The 12,525-nt window shown below is 34.3% G+C and overlaps 1 protein-coding gene and 1 pseudogene across 5 annotated transcripts in view; both read right to left on the bottom strand.

Annotated features, from left to right (window-relative positions):
- ST18 (ST18 C2H2C-type zinc finger transcription factor) overlaps positions 1–12,525 on the bottom strand; it is a 137,992-nt gene that overhangs the window by 81,274 nt on the left and 44,193 nt on the right. The gene's annotated exons all lie outside the window — the stretch shown is intronic.
- Positions 256–333, bottom strand: LOC144300685 (U4 spliceosomal RNA; annotated as a pseudogene).

Genomic DNA, 12,525 nt, shown 5'->3' with positions numbered 1-12,525 from the left:
TCCATCCATATTGTTATAAATACAAGATTTCATCTTTTTTATGGATGAGTAGCATTCCATAGAGTGTGTGCATGCATGTGTGCATGACATCATCTTTATCCATTCATTCATTGCTAGATAACTTTGTTTCCATATCTTGGCTACTGTGAATAGTGTTGCAAAGAACAGAGAGGTGCATATATCTTTTTGAATTAGTGTTTTTATTTTCTTAAAATAGGTAACGAGAAGTGGAATTGTTGGATCATATGGTAATTCTATTTTTAGTTTTTCAATTAACAATAATCGCACCTCGGATAAACCTCATTGGCTACGATACTGCCACTGCGCAAAGCTTATTTTTAGTTTTTTGAGGAATCTCATTTCTGTTTTCTGTAGGGGGTCCACCAATTTACATTCCCACAAACAGTGCACAAGTCTAACTTTTTCCGCACCTCCTCATCAACACTTGTTATTTCTTTGTTGTTGTTGTTGTTGTTGTTGTTGTTGTTGTTATTTCTTATCTTTTTTTATAATAGCCATCCTGACAGGTGTGGGATGATATATCATTGTGGTTTTGGTTTTATTTCCCTGATGATTAATGATGTTGAGCATCCTTTAATATGTTTCTTGGCCAACTATATATCTTTGGAAACATGTCTATTCAGATCTCTGCCCATTTTTAAATTGGATTGATGTGTTTTGTTGTTGTTCCTGTGATTGAATGGCATGAATTCGCTATATCTTTTGGATATTAATCCCTTAGCGGGCACACGATTGGCAAATATCTTCTCTCACTGAATAGGTTGCCTTTATGTTGGCTTGATGATTTCCTTCACTGCACAGAAGTTTTTTAGTTTGATGTAGTGCTATTTGTTATTTTGCTTTTGTTGACATTGCCTTTGGAGTCAGATCCAAAAATATTGCCAAAAGCAATGCCAAGGAGCTAACTGCCTATGTTTTCTTCTAGGAATTTTGTGGGTTTGGGTCCTATATTCAAGGCTTTAAAACATTTTTTAGTTAATGTGTATGGTACAAGATAGTGATAGTTTCATCTTTTGGCATGTGGCTGTCCAGTTTATTCAACAGCATGTATTGAAGAGACAGTCCTTTCTCCATCGTATATTATTAAGCAATTATTATTGCTTCCTTTGTCATTAATTAACTCACCATATATGTACAGGTTTATTTTTGGCCTCTCCATTCTGTTCCACTGATGAATGTTTCTGTTTTTATGCCAATATCATAATGTTTTGATTACTATAGCCTTGTAATATAGTTTGAAATCAGGCAGTGTGATGCCTTCAGCATTGTTCTTCTTCAAGATTGCTTTGACTCTTCAGGATGTTTTGTGGTTTCATACAGATTTTAGGATTTTTTTCTATTTCTGTGAAAAATGTCATTGGAATTTTGAGAAGAATTGCATTGAATCTGTAAAGTGCTTCAGGCCATGTGGATTTTTTAACAATATGAATTCTTGCAATCCATGAGCATGGGATATCTTTCCATTTACTTGTGTCTTCTTCAATTTACTTCATCAATGTCTTGTAGTTTTAAAGTACAGGTGTTTTCATCTCCTTGATTAAATTCAGCCATAGATATTTTTAAAATGCAATTGTAAGTAAGAATTTTTTTTAAAAATTTCTCTTTCTGATAATTTGTTGTTAGTGTATAAAAACACAACAGATTTTTATTTATTGACTTAATATTCTGCAACTTTCCCGAATTTATTAGTTCTGTTTTTTTGGTGAAGGTTTTAGAAAGGTTTTCTATGTATAGTATTATGTGATCTGAAAATAGTGATAGTTTAACATCTTCCTACCAATTTGGATGGTCTTAGTTTATTTTTCTTGTTTGATTGCTGTGGCTAAGATTTCCAGTACTATGTTGAATAAAAGTGGTGAAAGTGGGCACCTTGCCCTACTCCTGATCTTAGAGGACAAGCTCTCAGTTTTTCACCATTGAGTATGGTGTTATTTGTGTACTTGTCATATATGGCCTTTATTACATTGAAGTACGTTCCTTCTATACCTGCTTTGTTGAGCATTTTTAGCATAAATGTATGTGTTTTCTCAAATGCTTTTCTGCATTGATTGAGATGATCATAAGATTTTTTTTATCCTTCATTTTGTTAATGTAGGATATCACATTGATTTATATATGGGTGGAGAACCATCCTTGAGTCCCTGAAATATATCCCACTTGATCACACTGTACAATCTTTTTTATGTATTGATGAATTCAGTTTGCTAATATATTTGTTGAGGATTTTTGCATCTGTGTTTATCAGGGATTTTAGACTATAATTTTCTTTTTTTTGTGTGTTTTGTCCTTGTCCATTTCTTTGTAACCAGGCAATTCTGACTTTGTAAAATGAGTTTGGAAATACTCCCTACTCTTCAATGTTTTGGATAATTTGGGAAGGATAACTATTGAATCTTCTTTGAATATTTGGTAAAATTCACCAGTGAAGCCACCTGGTACTGGACTTTTGTTTGTTGGGAGGTTTTTTATTACCACTTCAATATCCTTAATAATTGGTTTATTCAGATTTCCTATTTTTTCATGATTCATTCTCAGAAGATTTTGTGTTTCTAAGAATTTATTGATTTCTTCTAGTTTGTCATTTGTTGGCATATAATTGCTCACAGTAGTCTCTTACGATCCTTTGTATTTCTTTGGTATCAGTTGTAACTTTCCGTTTTTCATTTCTGATATTAATTTGAGCCCTCTTTTTTTTTCTTAGTGAGTCTCACTAAGAGTTTATCAATCTTGTTTCTCTTTTCAAAGAACCAGCTCTCGGGTTCACTGATCTTTTCTATTCCATTTATTTCTGCTCTGATCTTTATTATTTCCTTCCATCTTTTCATTAACTTTGGACTTCATTTGTTTCTTTTTTTTCCAGTTCACTTAGTGTAAAGTAAAATTGTTTATTTGAGATTTTAGGTGTAAAGTTGGATTCTTTGAGATTTTTCTTGTTTCCTGAGGTAGGCCTGAAGTGCAATGAATTTCCATCTTAAAACTGCTTTTGTTCTTCCCAAAGGTTTTGGTATGTTGTATTTTCATTTTCATTGTCTCAGGTTTTTATTGTTAATTTCTCCTTTGATTTCTTCATTGACCCATTGGTTGTCCAGTAGCATGTTGTTTAATCTTCATGTATTTGTGATTTTTTTCCCAGTTTGTTTTCTGTGATTGATTTCCAGTTTCACACCATTGTGGTATGAAAAGATGCTTGATGTGATTTCAGTCTTCTTAAATTTATTTGGACTTGTTTTGTGGCCTAACATATGATCGATCCTGGAGAAAGTTCCATATGCCCTTGAGAAGAATGTGTCTTCTGCTGCTTTTGGATGGAATGTTTTGTTTAATCCATCTGGTCTAATGTGTCAATGCTTCCTTCCTGGTCTTCTGTCTGGATGATTAATCTGTTGATGTTCATAGGTGTTAGCATCCTCTAATACTGCTGTATCACCATTGATTTCTCCTTTGATGTCTGTTAATATCTGCTTTGCATAATTTGGTGCTCCTATGTATGACACATAAATATTTTTAGATGTTATATTTTCTTGCTGCATTGACCCTTTTGTCATTATGTAATGCCCAGCTTATTTTTTACTACAGTCTTTAAGTCTATTTTATTTGAAATAAGTACAGCTTTTCATTTGTTTTTTTTTTTCCATCTGCATAAAACATCTTTCTCTATTACTTCACTTTCAGCCTGTGTGTTTCCTTACATCTGAGTCTCTTGGAGAAAGCATAAAGATGGATCTTCTTCTTTTAATACATTCATCCATTCTATGTCTTTTGATTGAACTATTTAGTCCATTGTATTTAAAGTAATTATGGATAGATATGTACCTATTGCCATTTTGTTCACTGTTTTTTTTGGCTGTTTTGTATTCTTGTCTGTTCCATTTTTCCTTTCTTTCTTTCTTTCTTCCATTGTGGTTTGATGCCTTTCTTTAGTGTTACTTTTAGATTGCTATCCCATTGTTTTTTGTGTATCTACTATAGATTTTTGCTTTGTGGTTACCATGAAGCTTACATATATGAACATATATAGACTAGTCTATTTTAAGTTGATAGCAAGTTGAATTTGAACTAAACTGCGTTTTTATTCCCTACTCCCACATTTTATGTTTTTGATGTCACATTTCATATTTTTATTTTGTCTATTTCTTTTTTTTAAGATTTATTTATTCATTTTAGACAGAGAGGTAGGGGGAGAGGGATCATGGAGGAGTTGGGGCAGAAGGAGAGGGAGAGACTCTGAGACAGACTCCTACCTGAGCTCAAAGCCCAGTGCGGGATTTGATTGCACAGCCCATGAGATCATGACCTGAGCTGAAATCACAAGTCAGATGCTCAACTGACTGAGCCACCTAGGTGCCTCTATTTTGTCTATTTCTTAACCAAGTTTTATACTTATAATTATTTTTTTGCCCGTCTTGTCTTTTAACCTTCATGCTAGCTTTATGATTACTGATTTCACTATATATTTACCTTTACCAATGAGCTTTTATTTCCATGTTTTCTTGTTATGATTAGCATTCTTTTTTTCAGCTTAAAGAAGACCCTTTAACATTTCTTGTATGGCAAGTTTAGTGGTGATGAACTACTTTAGTTTTCACTTGTCTGGAAAACACTTTATCTTTCTATTAATTTTGAATGATAACCTTACCAGGCTAGAAGTTTTTGCTTTCAGCATTTTTAATATATCATGGGATGCCTCTCTGAGCTGCAAAATTTCTGCTGAAAAATCTGCTCATAGTTTTAAGGAGTTTTCCTTATACATAACAAATTGTTTTTCTCTTGCTGTTTTTAAGATTCTGTCACTATCACTAACCTTTGACATTTTAATTATGATGTATCTTGGGGTGGATCTCTGGCTTCATTTTATATGAAATCCTCTGTACTTCCTGGATCTGGCTGTTTCCTTTCCCAGGTTAGGGATGTTTTTGGCTATTATTTCTTCAAATAAGTTTTCTGTCCCCTTCTCTCTCTTCTCCTTTTGAGACCTGTATAATGTGAAGGTTGTTCCAGTTGATGTTGTCCTATAGGTCCCTTAAGTTGTGTTCACTTTTTAAAATTCTTTTTTTCTTTTTGCTGCTCTGTTTGGGTGAGTTCCACTGTCCTGTCTTCCAGGTCACTGATCTTTTTTCCTACTTTATTTAGTTTGCTGTTGAACCCCTCAAGTATATTTTTCAGTTCAGTTATCATATTCTTCACTCTGGGGCTTCTGTTTGGTACTTTCTTATAGCTTCTATCTCTTTATTGAAGTTCTGTGTTCATCTATTCTTCTCGTAGATTGGTGAGCACCTTAATGAACATTCCCTTGAACTCTTTATCCAGTAAATTACTTATCTCTCATTAATTTTTTTTCTGATATTTTATCTTGTTCTTTCATTTGGAATATATTCTTCTGTTTCCTCATTTTGCTTGACTCTGTGTTTATTTCTATTTTCAGGCAAACAGCTGTCTCTCTCAGGCTACAAGAAGTGGTCACAGGAAGACTGGGGGAATGTCTCAGTCTGCTCTCTGTGTAATGACCTGACAGTGGTAGCCTGCCAAGAACTGTCTCTATGATGTTTCAGCCCCTTGGCACCCATAAACACAATCCCTCATAACCACAGAGCCAGGAATTCAAGGGGTGTCCTCTGTGAAGATTGTCTGCAACCACTGGGCCAGGACACACCATCCACTGGGTTTTGGGCCACAGGGGAGGAGTAGGCCAGAGTAAGCCTGTCCACTGGCAATATGCACTTTTATGATTATTATATAATGCTATGCCCTTGATAGTTTGAATAAATAGGTACAAGAACTAAGAGGTAGTCTTAGGAATGGTTTGGTTTACTATGACTTCCAGTGACCACCTTGGAGGACCTATACATATACCTCACCACAAACCTAAGTTCTGTGGTTCTAATGATCCCTGATCCCCAAAAAGAATGCTTCTACCAGGGAACATAGTAAAAGTCCTATTAAACTTTAGGCCTTGAATGCTTCTCAGTCACTTGGACTTCTTTTGCTGGGATAGTCAGCAAGCAAAGAAGAGTCACCATTCTGGGAGGAGTAACTGACTTTGATCATTGGAGTAGTGAGGCTGCTGTTACATTTTGGTGACAGAGAAGAATACGTTTAGCACCCAAGTGATCCACTGCAGTGTCTCCTGTTTTTTCCTGGCTCAAACCTGGCAAGAAATCAACACATGCAGCACATAGAGAATCTAAATGTTATGGTGACTAGGAGCTCAGATCCCTTCACGAGAAAGGTCTGAGTCATACCACCAAGTAAGCCCTCTAGATCAGCAGAGATACTTGGCAAAGATAAAGGGAATTAATAGAAGAGTAAGTAGAAAATAAACTTAATATACAAAGCAAGTGGATTTGAACTGTGAAGTGTAGACTATAGTGTATACCATAGTATGCCATTACTCTCTCTCCGCTTCAGGACTAAGGTATTCATTTCCTCCACTTAGTGAGAGTGCTGGAATCTAATGGATCTTAGCTAAATCCATTTTTGGGAATTGCCCTTAGTCAGAGAACTATCTAACCCCAAATCACATCCCCGTAGGGGCAGCCCACATTCACCTTTGCCTTAAGGCAGGACAAACTCTGAAGAGCAATCCCAGAGCTTTCAGTAGAAGTAGCCAAGGCTTCTGTTGCAACTGAATTGCAATTCAACTTCTCCAGGTGCCCAGTCCTACTGCCCTTTCTTCTAAACAAGTGTTGCTCTCATAAGCATGCCCTCCACCAAAGAAAGCCCCACATTGTGTTGCATATTTCTGTCTCAGTCTGTTTCTCAGGGAATCTAATGTTGGGTAAAGGATTGATGAGATTAGCCCTGGGGACTGAAGGCAGGTACTGGTGGCTAGGCTGGAAGTACTGGTGGGTGTGAAACTCACTCCTGACTTATAGAACTGATATAGTCCCTCTTGCGTGTTTGTTTTGAATGCCTTGAGAATTTCTGGCCTTGGCTGCAGTTCATGGGTTTCCTTTTGACTCCATTTGAAGCAAGAAGATAAAGATACATCTCATTATCACTCAGTCAGAAAACCAAGAAACACTGATACTTTTTACTTGAAAGGCTGATGGTTAAAAAAAAAAGTTTATCTGACAACACAGTGTATTGTTTTGATATATGCTTTTCACAATCCATTGTGATATCCATTCATGATAGGTCTTTATCATTATATATTTAATTTTAAAATCTTAAAAAATAGACATATTTCAGTGGCTTTTCCAAGGGACTTGTTATTAGCTCAATATAATAAAAAATACAAAAGTATGAAACATGATGAGACCACAATAACTGACAAGAGAGAATATACAATTACATTTGAAATGAGTGCCATAGCAAAATGTGAGAGAGTAGGTCAGAGAAGAGGTACACAGAATGAATGCTCTTGTCCCTGTGTTTTAACAGATAAGCTTCATTTTAGTGATCTAAAATACTACCTACTGAATGAAATCTAAGTACCTCATTAAAAAAAAAAGAAAAAATAAAATATTGATATTATGTACTAGAAAATTGGACTTTCAATATTTTTCCACTATATTTTTCACAAAATTAACAGATTATCCTAAATGCCTAAATCATTGCTGGTAAGAATTTAGGCAAATGTGCTGTAATGTTTACCCCAGACACAATGTCACATTTGATATAATGTATTTTCTCTGAAGGTTTGTTTTTTTTTTTTTTTTTTTGAGGAGTTATCACTTCCTTTCCTGAAAAACCCTGTACACCAACACTCTGAGGTTTGGATACCCAGACAATCTACTTGACCACATTTTTAGGAAATCAGGAGATAGGACCCTGTGGGAAAATTAAAGTCCTATGTTCATTTGAAATGGGTCTCATTATTCCTGAGAGCGCCGAAAGGCTACTGTGAATGGCAAATTTACTTTTATACAGGGACTATATAGATATTGTTCATTCATTAAAGACAGTGCCTGAAATTCATGAGCCAGCTCTCTCAGCTATGTCTTAGAAACTTGTGACTATGCTCATGTTTACAGAGCTATGTAAAGCTAGAGTGTGCTCTAGAGTAAACCTATCATTTAAGCTTCCCCTATTACTCATGTCATAAAGTCAGCATTGAAGTTGTTGCTATTTATCGATGGTTAGTTTGCTGTCATGGAACACTGATTCCACTGGCAAGGTTATTTGATAATATCAGGTTTATAAGAGGGAGGAATTTTTTTTCCAATAAGGCCACAGCTAATAAATGCTTTTTTCTCCTCATTTAATTGAGATTAAGTTTTATGAATGATAGATTAATTGTGTAACATCCACAACAGTTTTTTCATAAAATAGTCAAGCCATTAAAGCCACCTTACAATAATAATAATAATAATAATAATAATAATAATAATAATAACTTGCTCTGAATTGTGAGGTAATAGGTAAGTGGCACTAAGAATAGACCCTACAAATTTCCTGCTGCCCTTTTGTGCTGGTGAACATACCCTCCTTTGGGATGTCATCCCAGCAACATTGTCAGAGTGTATTGCTTCTATGTCACCATAGCATTTGGCATTTACTATTATTATAAAACTTAACCCTCTGAATTGTAATTGTCTCATCCAGTAGCCTGAAAACATCGGCAAGAGAACAGAGACTGTTTCTTGTTTATTTTTATATCTCTTGTATATAATATAAGGCCTGTGTCTTAGTAAGATGCTTAGTAAATGTTCATTGAAGTTCAATTCCACCCAGACATAAGCATATAAAAATGATGTCAGTACAAACATGAAACTAGAAAATTGCCTTTCTCCAGGAGATGCATCAAAAAGCTACTCACTGAAAGTACAGAAGATGCATTGGCCCACCTCTCTGGAGCAAAAGGTCACTGATCCATGTGAGCTTTTGCTTATAATTCCCTTCATCACTGAAGATGTGCTTTTGCAACACAGTTGAAAATCGGACAGGAGGTAAATTAACAGTAGCAGGTAAGCCAAGAAATCTTAGTTGGTCCCCATAAAGACTGACCAAATGAACATGATGTGATGAAGCAATCAGTTCCAAACTCTACAAGAATGCAGAAGAATTATACAGTTTTAAAATAACTCAATCTTCACATGAACAAAAAATTTTAAAGAAAGAACTCTTCAATCATTCATTAAAACACAAAATAATACACTAAAATTTGGAATATGGTCTAATTAAAATATAAATTTCCTCCAATTTGTAGCCAAAAGCAAATGTTGTATCTCAACTAAATAATATGTGTACCACCAAACTTCTTTTAATTGCCTATAGATTGAGTAAACAATTAAGTTAATATATAGCAACAGCTTAGCCATGCAATATATGAATAGTTCATTGGTCTTTTCAGAAACATAATATGATGGGTCATGGGGATTTCCCCAAAAGAAGTTGATATAATAGGATACAGTTAGAAAATTAAAGACAGCAAGAGATGGTCATTATGTGGATTTTAGGATCAGGATATCAAAAGAATAAAAAGATAATTTAAATACAGAAAGAGATTTGTTATTTTCTGAAAATTTAACTCCGTTAAAGCAAGACTGTTATTTTAATTTATTAATACTTCAAAATACCTTCTTGTAAGTACATAAAATAAAAATATGTGGTTTTATATTTTGTCAAATATCAGAATAAAACAAAGTATTAAGAAAAATGAAATATAGGGAATCGTATATAATCCTAAAGAAATAGCAAAATGAAATTCACAATTCATAAATGTTTCCCTTATAAAATAGTATTATATTATATATAAAATAGTAATATATTTGAAGATATTTAAAATAGCCCTACTTGTAAATAAAAAAATTAAGTTTTTAAAAAGATTTATTTATTTATTTTAGAGAGTGTGAGAGAGCATATGGGTGAGCAAGAGTGAGAGGCAAAGGAAGAAGGAGAGAGAGAGAGAGAATCTCAAGCAGACTCTCCTACCTGGGGCTAGATTTCATGACCCTGAAAGCATGACTTGAGCCAAAACCAAGAGTCACACTTAACCGACTGAGCCACCCAAGCACCTCCCCCACAAAAAAATTCCAGAAGAAGATTATTATGGCATCATCCTAGTTGATCCTATAAATATTTTATTATATAGATTTTATCAGTTAAAAAAAACAACAAAAAAAGATTTTATCAGTTAAAAAAATTACACGTGGTTGAATAGTAGTATCTTGACAATTTAAATTAAATGTGTTTGTAGAATTGAGTTCAAAGTGACTCTTTTTACTTTAACTAATGAGTCAACACACTGAATTCTTTTCTTTAAAGTTTGTATTCCTAGACAAAAATAAAATAAAAAGTTAAATAAAGAGAACTGTGAAATCCCATGATAGTGGGGATAAAAATATTGTGTTTTTGTACATTATATTAGTATACTATAACATCCCATACATTCATTTTTGGGTATATTCATAAATATCTATATTTAAAAGAAAATAAAGTGTACTCTCCTTTAAGTTCCCTAGTATAGTATTTCATAAAATCTTATATAGCAATTATGTTACTAGCAGAAATTTTGTTACTGGAAAATGCTCGCTAAAGTGGTTAAATTTAAAAAGCAAAAGACATAGTTGAGGCTGAAATGGGGGTTGGGAGATGCCCTTGCTCCCTCTATTCCTCCTCCTTCCCTAGGCTTGCTCAATAGGACCATTGGACTGCCAGGTAACCCCTGCTTTCTGGGGAGGAATGAGCCATGCTAGCTTAGCTCTTCCCTGGGGAAAATGAGTTTAAGCCCAAACTTCAAACTCAAAAGAAAAAGAAATCTTAAATACAAGTATATTCCTGTTATTTTCAAATCACCCCTATGAATTCTGTTGAAAAGCTTCAATCATCTTCCCATTTAATCAATATTTCATTTTATTTTGTTTGGCAAATGTCTTGTGAGGACTGACATACTCTATGTCTTCTCCTTGACTTTAAATCTTTTTTCTACTTTATTTAAACATATTTATACTTTATATATGTGTGTGTAGCGTGGTGCCTGCGGACTCCGAGAGGTTATGGAGTATTTGTTTTGATCACGTAGCCACTGAGCAAGCACTCTCTGCAGCTGGAAGATAAACAGAACCCTTCCATGCACACTTCTCAAGAAAAAACAAAACAAAACAGTTTGTCATAAAATTTAAGGTTCGAAGTAAATTGCAGTTATTTAATAATCAGAGTGAGAACTTTAAGCTTTAATGGAAGGTGCTGAATAGAATGTAGAACCTCCCTCCATGCAGGCACTGGCAAAATTCCACTTTGGCTCTCATTTTTTAATGGAACATCAGAATGGAGTAAGTGACAGTGATTGTAAAATACACATCAAAAAATGTCAGCTTTAAAATTACTTTTGAACAAAATTAACAAAGGTGATTAATATCTAACTCATGGCCATGTGAATAAATTCAAGATCGTGTGAATTAGCCGGATAACTCAGAGGGAAGCAAAAGTTTATTATGGACGATTTTATCAAGAATTATTTCTATAAGCACCATGTCCAAACCTATCAAATATCAAATTCCTACATGTTTGTGATGTAGGCACATCCTTAGTAATGAAAATTATCTCACTTATTAACAAAGTAAAAATCATCAACTAATGATGGGATTTGGAGCTTTTTGTTTCTAGGGGTCAGTCACTCCCAGAAACACACCAACCAGGGCCATATAAGTAAAATCAAGTTAATTTAGTAGAGCTCTAAATGAAGATTTGGAAGCACAAAGTCTAATTAGTACTGTAATGAATAAAGGATAGATGTCCTTCTGTTCTCTAGTATGAACATTCTATTTTCTTTTTCCCAAGAGGCACATATGTGAACTCTCACTAAGGAGCAGGCTCCGAATTGTTGTTGAGAATGGAGCTTAATATAGGTTTAAAAATTTGATGTAAGAATTAAATATTTTTATGAAAAATGGGTCATTACAACCATATCTTATATATTGGAAACTAATATACTAGCTTCTTTTCTTTGAAATATAATTAATTTACTACTCCTGGATGAAATTTATATATGAATAGTTCCTTCAGGTATTATTTACATTTGTATGATTTTGTAGTAAGAAGGAGAGTCATGTTATTTTTGTTATCTGGAACAGAGTTTACCAATGTTGACCTTTTCATTATTTACTAATTTTTTTCTAGCAATTCCCATTGTGGTTTCTACTATAGATTTTTTTCAATATTCAAAAGAATGTGTTTCTTAATTTCAAGTAGGATAGATCTAGCATGGATATTTATAAGAGATTTGCAGAAGGACAGACACTATGAAAAGAAGGAAAGTTGAGAGAGAGGGAAAGAGAGGATGAGCTATAAGAGATCACAAGGAAAAAAGTGGAAGTCAGGGAGGCTGGAAAAAAGGGAAAGAGACTAAGCATGGGGTGGGGGTGGGCACAGTTAGATTGACAAAGATGAGCAGAAACGAAGACACTGAGCACAACCTACCGTGCAAAGACTAGGAGACAGACACACCAATAGGAGGGGAAAATATACCCACTGAGGGGAAACAAAACACAACAGTCATGGATACCAACACAAACACAGAACTTCATCAAATAATATGGGTCATATTGTAGTTTTTGATTTTTA

The sequence above is a fragment of the Canis aureus genome, chromosome 28 (genome assembly GCF_053574225.1).
Source record: "Canis aureus isolate CA01 chromosome 28, VMU_Caureus_v.1.0, whole genome shotgun sequence".
NCBI classification, from domain to species: domain Eukaryota; kingdom Metazoa; phylum Chordata; class Mammalia; order Carnivora; family Canidae; genus Canis; species Canis aureus.
The sequence above is the reverse complement of the archived record's forward strand: the minus strand, read 5'-3'. Positions and strand labels throughout refer to the sequence as shown.